An 8,341-nucleotide genomic window follows, 5' to 3' on the forward strand; every position below is an offset into this window, starting at 1 on the left:
GTTCATAGAGATTGTTGAAGCTTTGCACTTCTTCCCAGCCAATCTCTCGAAGCTCATGGTCTAGAGCTGCATTTATCAAACTCAAAATATAAAACCCATGTGAGCACAGGTGACATCAACAAGGACCACATGAGAGTTCCCACACTGACAGCCGCACAGCTACAGCACCACCTGAATCCTATCTAGGAACTCACATCACTGAACAAAGTTCTGAATGTTGGCTTGATGATTGGGACAGAGGCAGAATCCTGAGACAGTATTGAGAGGAAATCTACAGCTTTCTCATGAATTCTGTGGGGGAAAAGCTCCAGGCCAAACCCACAGTGTTCCCTGAAGTTCATCCTACCCCTCCTTTGCGTTTCCGATGTTCTCTGAGCTTATGTGAGGCTGCGCCGCTGAAGGCTGACATGTTCTATCTGACACACGATGGGCAGCAGGATCCTTTCCTGGCTTCAGGGGAAAGTACAGCAGGGTTTCCACACAAGCAACCACTTCCCATTTCTCCTTCAGCTTATCAATCTGAGAAAAGGAAGAGACAGGAGCCATTGTTGTAGTTCAGCAGGTGGGGTGAGGCCTCGGAATTAGAAAAATTACATGGAGTTCCAAACTCTAGATCTCTTTGATGTAGTAGTAATCAACTTTTTTTTTTTTTTTTTTTTTTTTTTTTTGTGGAACCAGGGATTGAACTCAGACCCCAGCACTCGACAGGAAGCACTGATTCTACTGAGCCATCTCTGGGCCCAGTACAAATGAATTTCACATTCCTTTGCTGCACAGTCCACAAAGTCTGGAAATGACCTCCAAATTGAAAAAGAAGAAAAGTTTAAAGAGTAGAATTTTGCTCAAATTGAAATGATTAAAGCTGTGAGAAATAGCTCAGGAACACAGCACCAGCCTGGCAAGCATAAGGATATGATTTTGATTCCTGGAACAACAAAATTTAACTTAAAATAATTAGGGCTGGCCAAATAGCTCAGCAGATTAAAGCCCCAGCAAGCAGGCACAAGAGCTGGGGTTCAATCCCTGGGCCTGCCATACCAGCTCTGCCCCTCAGGTGTGCTGAGACAAAGGTTGAGCCTTCATCTTGTGGCATGTGCCTGTAATCCCAGTACATGGGAGGCTGTAATCCAGAGAATCACTATGAGTCCATCTGGTATTGAGACCCTGAACACACTGGAGATCCTTCCCTAAAATACAGAAATATGTAAATTTATTAAAAGGATTAAGGACGAATGTGTATGTCCACATCCATCTCAGGATGTTCAGTAGTTATGCCAGGTGCCATCCACCCTGATGGACTCCATGCCATTTGGAACTGATGAGCAACAGTATTCAGTGCTCCCATAGACTGCGGTGGGAGGAGAGCCCACCTCAGAGTTGGCCCCAGCTGACTCTGCTCCCTTCTCCACTCTGCATCGATACTTACGTCACGTTGTGGGATCCCCCCTCGTTTTAAGATCTGCTTCCCCTCTTCCATTGAAAGAATGTTGGGGTTCATTGCTGCTGGTCTTCTCCACGGGATCTGTGTTTCCCTGCAGAAGGTGGACAACAAGAGCACTGCACACTCTATATGGATGGAATCTCCCGTGCTCAGAAGCAAGTCAGCCCTTCCTCAATCTGTGCCCAACATCTCATCGTGAGCCCTTTCCCCAGAAGGCCATGTAGAGAAGATCCCTGTCCTAGTACCACTGGCAGTGTGAATGAGCAATAAGGACCTACAGTCTGAACAAGTTTACCCCTGCATCTAACATGCTTTCCATGATCTGTGTTTGTGCAAATTTACAACATACAGCAAATGTTCCACTATTGAAATTAGTGACTAACAGCAACGCTTAAGGAATACTATGAGAAAGAAATACAGTGTGTGCTGTTCAGCGGTAAGCTCTGAGCTGGCGTGGCAGCCCATGTGTGAATGCCAGCACCTGGGAATGGCTCAGCCACACTGAGTCTCAAACTAAAAAGGAAAAGCTTGGAGAAATGCCTTGGAGAAAAGTGACTGGGTTTAATTCCTTTAATTAAAAGAAAAAGAGAAAAGAAGGCTTAATAGAAAAATAAAATGTGAGTGAAAATGAATAATTGAAATATGCAGCAGGATATGCTAACACAAGCTGTCTCAAAAACATTAGGCAAATAATAGCCACAGGATAAATTGGGAACACAAAAATACAGTATTGCCAGAAGAAGAGCAAACAAATGAGGTGAAAATGATATTTGTAGACCTAGTAGAAACATTTTTAAAACTCAATAACAAAGTATGCTTTTCTCTCTAAACAACTGAAAGTACTTGTGTGCATTTTGGCACATGCCTGGGATCCCAGCACTGGGGAGGCTGAGGCAGAAGAATTCCCTCAATCTAAGCCAGACTGGGCTTTGGAATACCTATGGCCCCTCTAAACTATGTAAATCAAGCCTGCCTTCTCTCTGCACACCCAAATTCAAGCTATTGAAGTAGAGAGTGGAGTACTTTGCAAGTATAAATGAACAGTAGAATATATTTTGCCTCTACCATTAGGCAAGGAGCTCACAACTAAAATCTCGCCCAGATTTCGCTTCAGGTTGACCTTCAGAACCTTCCTAGACCTAGTTCCTGACAAATAATTTCTCATATTGAGATGAAACATTAGTGCTATACTGAGACACCAGCCATTCAACATTTTTATGCAACTTTTGAGGGCTGCCTCACTGCTCCTCACCCCAATCAAACTGGGCTTGGAAGGTCTATTAGCCCCAGGGTCCTGGGCTCAATGCTGAGTCCACCTAATGCAGGTTGAATCTCCCCTTCTATGTTTCCTAGTGGCATAATGCAGAGACCAAATGATGGAAACAAACCTTCTGTCCAGGAGCGTGTCCAGTCACCTCCAGCAGTGGACCAAGGCAAACTTCACTTCACGAAGAAGGCTTCCAGAATGGGAAAGTAGGGCTGTCTCTGGGCTTTATATAGTGACAGGGACCCAGACCTGCCCTAAAAGCTGATTAACATAATCCACCCTGGGATTGAATTACTTTGTCTCTGCCTCCTGGGTGGGTTGCCATTTTCTTGACTCCCTTCTCACCAAATTTGTGATCACCTGAAAGACCTATGAAAAGTGTTTCACATTTGCAGGATATGAAAGTGTCCTATGCTCCCGTGTTCTGTACCATCAGCAGTACACAGATATTCCTTGGGTATAAACAGCTCACCACCCTACAGTGTTTTCCACTGTAAATGCGAAAATTTCAATTTTGGTGGCAGGGTGAGCCACACCTCTAATCCCATTATCTTCCACAGAGAAATGAAAATAATCCATTGTGGCATACACAGGGCAATTTAGTAACCTTCTCAAAATAAAAAAAGAAAATTAAATTCAAATGGCTTGCGATATATTTAAGCAGCAGCACAACACTGTCTCCATCCTGAGTAATATAAAATTGAAGACCAGAAGAAAAGAAAGAAGAGAGGAAATGAAGGAGAGGAAAACTGGAGCAAAAGCAGACAGAATGGCCTGGGTTATTTGGAGTGTGAACTAGGGTGTGTGGTTTGCTTGGGTTGGTGGGTGTGAGTTTGGAGTCAATTTTTCCGTTTATTGCATGATCGCATCCAGAGTGTGTGCTTGTGCGATGCCCTTTTATGTAAGAGTCACATATTCGGCCCTGATAAATTCCTGTGTGAAAGCCTAAAAGGCCACATAGGGTGGTGCAAGCCTAGAATCCCAGCATTCAGGTAGGCTGAACTAGGACTGTCCCCATCACTTTGAGGCCCGCCATCGTGACATAGTGCATTTAAGGACATGTTGAACTACTTAAGGAGAGTCAGTTGTGAAACACAAAACCGAAAGTAAAAGGAAGGAAAGGACAGAGAGACACAGAGTGAAGGAGATAGAGAGAGAGACAGAGAGAGATTGAGAGAGAGACAGAGACACAGAGAGAGAGTTAGAGAGACAGAGAGAAAGAGAGAGAGAGAGAGAGAGAGAGAGAGAGAGAGATGCTTACATTATATTATATCTAGTGGTGCATGTTTTGAATTCAAGCTTCTATGAGTGTGTGTGTGAGTGTGTGTGTATGTGTGTGTGTGTGCGTGTGTGGCTGGGTGTGGGTGTGGGTGTGGGTGCGGGTGGGTCAAAACAATGGCATAGTGGGGCCCAGCACAGTGTGAATGGAAAAACAGAGAAGAAAGAATGTGTTCAAATTCCATTCAACTCAAAATACACATCTCGCAGAAACTTTACAACAAAGCAAGTGTTTCAAAGATTTTACCCCATTTGTAAACCTTACTAGACATCAGAAAAAAACACGTTGAAGGGACTTTATAAACATGATAATTTTTTTATTCAAAGTGAAACCCTTATGATCTAAATTCATGGTACATGAAGGAGGTAAAGGCATGTGGATGATGACAAATTCAAAACCAGTTTAAATTACATACTGAGTCCAGGGCTGTGGCCAGTTAATCACAGCAGGACTGTATGTTAACCAAATAAATTTAAATATTTATGTCTTGTTTTAGTCTTTACAAGGGAAAGGATTTAATATAAGATGAATAGGGCCAGCATGACAGCTCAGTGGACTAAGTGCCTGCTTACGCAAGCTTAGGGACAACATTTTTATCACTGACTCCATAGGCTGAGCCGGCCCTATCCCCGGGTGCACGGAGCTGCTGACCATGTCCGGGTATGGTAGCACATGCCGGTCTGCAGAGCTGAGGAGGCTGAAAACACGAGGATGACTGTAAGTTCAAGCTGTGTAGTGAGACTTCGTGTCAAGTGCATAAAAAGAAAAAATTATATACGATTTACAATTTCCAGGATTATTTTACAGTACTTATTTATTTATTTATTTCTCTGTATCTCAGAGAAGTGTCGGCAGGGTGCTCAGTGTTGTAACTCAAAAATCAAATGACAACAAAGCAAGTCCAAATGTTAAAAGAAGCGCTTTATTTTAGCTGGGACCCAGCGGCGGTCTCTATGCAAGGTGCAAAGAGGCCTGCGAGCGTTGACAAGGATCAGTATTTCTGCTTGAAAACCGCGAAAACAGGGAAGGGGTGGAGAGGAAGAAGTGGCAGGGTCATTGGTTCATTGGGTGGTCCTGTTGGGTGGGGGTGCTGAGTTGGCAGTCATACAGAGTTCATTGAGATATAGTTTGGGGTACAGATGTCATAAAACTTGGGTCACAGGGGTGAGGAATTGGGAGGTGTAGGCACATAGAGAACAGGAACTCGGCGAGGTTAGAAGGGCAAGAAAATGGAGTCAATATTGACAGGGTATAACACTCAGGTCTCACTACTACATTGGACTCGAGGCGATTCTCCTGTTTACAGCCTCCCATGAGCTGAGATTATGGGTGCGTGCCACCAGGACGAATCTCAATCGCCACCTCAGCACCCCGGGGACAGGACCGACAGGGCAGGGGCGTCGACGACATGACAGAGTTTGGGACTGATCCTGGCCCCTGTAATGCGCTGAACTATTTGCCAGGCCTTTATTGTGCACTATGTAACCAAAGAGGTTTCTCGGCATGGCAGACAAGCACAAGTAAAAGGAAAGGTGGGGAGAGGTTTATTGACTAAAGGGTTTGAAGAGCCCCTCAGGGATTTAGGGGGATCCTCTGACCTTAGATAAAGGAAGATTGATGTTTTAGAGATTTTTGCTTTGAGAGGCAACTTCAGGGATACATACGGAGCTGCCTGTGGTCTCCTGTGTGTAGGAAAGGAAAAAGGAAGCTGTATTTAGGATTGGGGTGGGGAAGAAGGAACAAGTGGTCACTGGGAAGACAAGCTAGTGTTTTGGGGGTTCCACCATGTTGAATCAAGAGGCAAAAAAATTATAGGATCTGAAGAGAAAAGAGAGTGTTAGTCATGTTGAGGTAGAGCCATAATAACTGACCTGTTTGCACTCGGGCTGCAACCTATCATATATATTCGTGTGCTACACTTTACAAGGGAAAGGATTTAATATAGGACACATAATTTATAGGATTATTTTATACTATTTAACCAGAGTGTTGAATGCAAAAGTGATTTTTCTGCACACTACAGACTAAAGTATCCAGCTAAGGGCGTGGATCCCATGGTAATGTCCTGCATGAGTCCAGCAGAAGACTTAGAGTCCATGGCAATGTCCTCCACAAGGCCAGCTAGAGGCTTCGAGCCCATGACAATGGCTCATGCAAGTCTGTATCAAGGATTTGCACGGGGGAAGGCCCAAAAGCCGGTGGGGGAAGCTAGAAAGTCTGTTCCAGGGGGTTGAAGGGTCTGTGGCCAGCGGAACAAGTGATCTGCCCTGGAGCCTGGAAGCAACAGTCAGAGTAAAGGCCAGAGCTCCCCTAAAGAAAACCGTAGCCTTCCTCAGCAACAGTGAGGACCCAGTCCCCTCTGAAGATGAGAACAGCTGAGTTTGTATCAGGAAAGGCAGCCTGACAAGCTCTCCAGAAGAGCAACAGCTCATTTTCTCCTTTTTATGCTACTGACATCAGTCATCAGGGAGGCCAGCCATGCCCACCAGCATGTCGATACAAGTTGGCTATTAGTTAAGTAGAGAAAATAAAGGAAGTGCAGTGATTGATACAAAATTAAGTGTTCAAGCCTTATTTGACTACAGAAACCATATTCTGACATGAAACCACAGAAATCAAACCTAACTTGTTAGCAGAAAGTGCACAAGAGAAACCATATGTAATGTGGGGCAACCATATGTAAAGTTCAAGTCTTGAGGATTATCCCCATAGAGTGAAATCTTACACAGTAAATGTGATCATGTGTATAAAAATTTACACCTTTATAGTCATAATAAATTTCACAGAAATCTAATTAATATCACAAAGCCTTACAGTTTATGTTCTAATTTCAGGATGTACCAAAACTATTCATATGGGAAAGAAACAACAGGTAGGTACTTAGACTGCTGAGCTATCTCCCCATCCCATAGAAACATGAAAAATTAAATGAAAATGTTAAATTCCTTAAATTGTTCTCTCCGTGGTTGCATATAGCAAAATTCACTGTAAGGACTCATTCACCTAGGGAAGTTGCATTTTATTATAATTTTAGCTAGAATATGCCTTACTAAAATATAACTTTTAGTAACTCTATATAAACTGTGTATCATCTAGCATTCCAACCATAGTCTGCTTCATTAGAGCATTTCATAGTGAACATTGTAAGACACAAGATGGAATGTCAATCTAGAAAATTTCTGTGTTAGAGTTAAAAACGACACAATTTCTAGAGTAAACTCTCATGCTTTTCACTCAAATGGATCTCTCCACACTCTGCCCTATACTATTGTGTGGCTATAAGGATTATAACCATCAGATGCCTGCCTCATTTGTGAATTTGTGCCAGATCTCAACATTCCTGTATTTGTACCATTTTTGGAACTAATGACTTATACATTCCATTACACTAAATGAAAATACAAATGTTAAAATCACATGAAAATCTTACTAAATAAAATTTCAACAACAACGATATAATCTCCTCTTCATAATTGGAAGTGCTGGAGCAGGTAAGATAGCTCAGCAGTCTAAAGTGCCTGCTTAGGCAAGCTCAGCCAAGAGTGTAGAGACTGCAGTTCGAACTCTAGCACCACATGCCTCCACAGCCTCGCCCCAGGGTGGCCTGAGACGGACACACACACACACACACACACACACAAATATTATTTGGTAGTGCGGCATGAAATAATATCAGATCAGTGATTATTAATTGTAATACTATATATAATGGATTTTTTGAGACTTTAAGCCAGGCATGACATAGTTCACACCTGCAATCCCAACTCAGGAAGCTGAGGTCAGTGGGCCTGATCGCTCTGAACTTGAGACTAACCCAGCCTAGAGAGCTCAAGACCAGCCTAGAAAGATCCTTTTCATAAAAAGTTTTTTAAAGAAATGTGTAACTATAGATTTATCTCTCGAACAGCGTTTCATGCCTTTCCTTAGTGACTTCTTCACTGTTGCAGAGTAGAACCCTCCCCCAGGTTGGTTGGGGTTTCAAGTGTGATTTCATATACTAAATTTTTAGAAAAAAATGTTTGTCACCTGAAGCTTTTTGGAGAAAACACTATAGATCCCATCCTGGGCCGTAAGGAACAAAGCAGGAAAAAGGTGACAAAGTGGGGTAAAATGACAGTGTCCAAATTTGGCTTGAATTTTCAGCTGGAACTGAAAGGGTTACAACTGAGAATTACTGCTTGGAACAGTTGTTTTGTTTTCATTGTTGTTATTGTTGCTTTTTCAGAACCAAGGATGGAACTGAGACCCTTGCACTTGCCAGGCAAGCACTTATTCTACTGAGTCATCTCCCAGGTCCCATCTACTAACCTGTTTTGACACTGTTTCATAGCTATTTTTGTCTTACTAACATGAA

Source organism: Octodon degus, unplaced genomic scaffold, assembly GCF_000260255.1.
Source record: "Octodon degus isolate 3935 unplaced genomic scaffold, OctDeg1.0 scaffold00206, whole genome shotgun sequence".
Lineage (NCBI taxonomy): Eukaryota > Metazoa > Chordata > Mammalia > Rodentia > Octodontidae > Octodon > Octodon degus.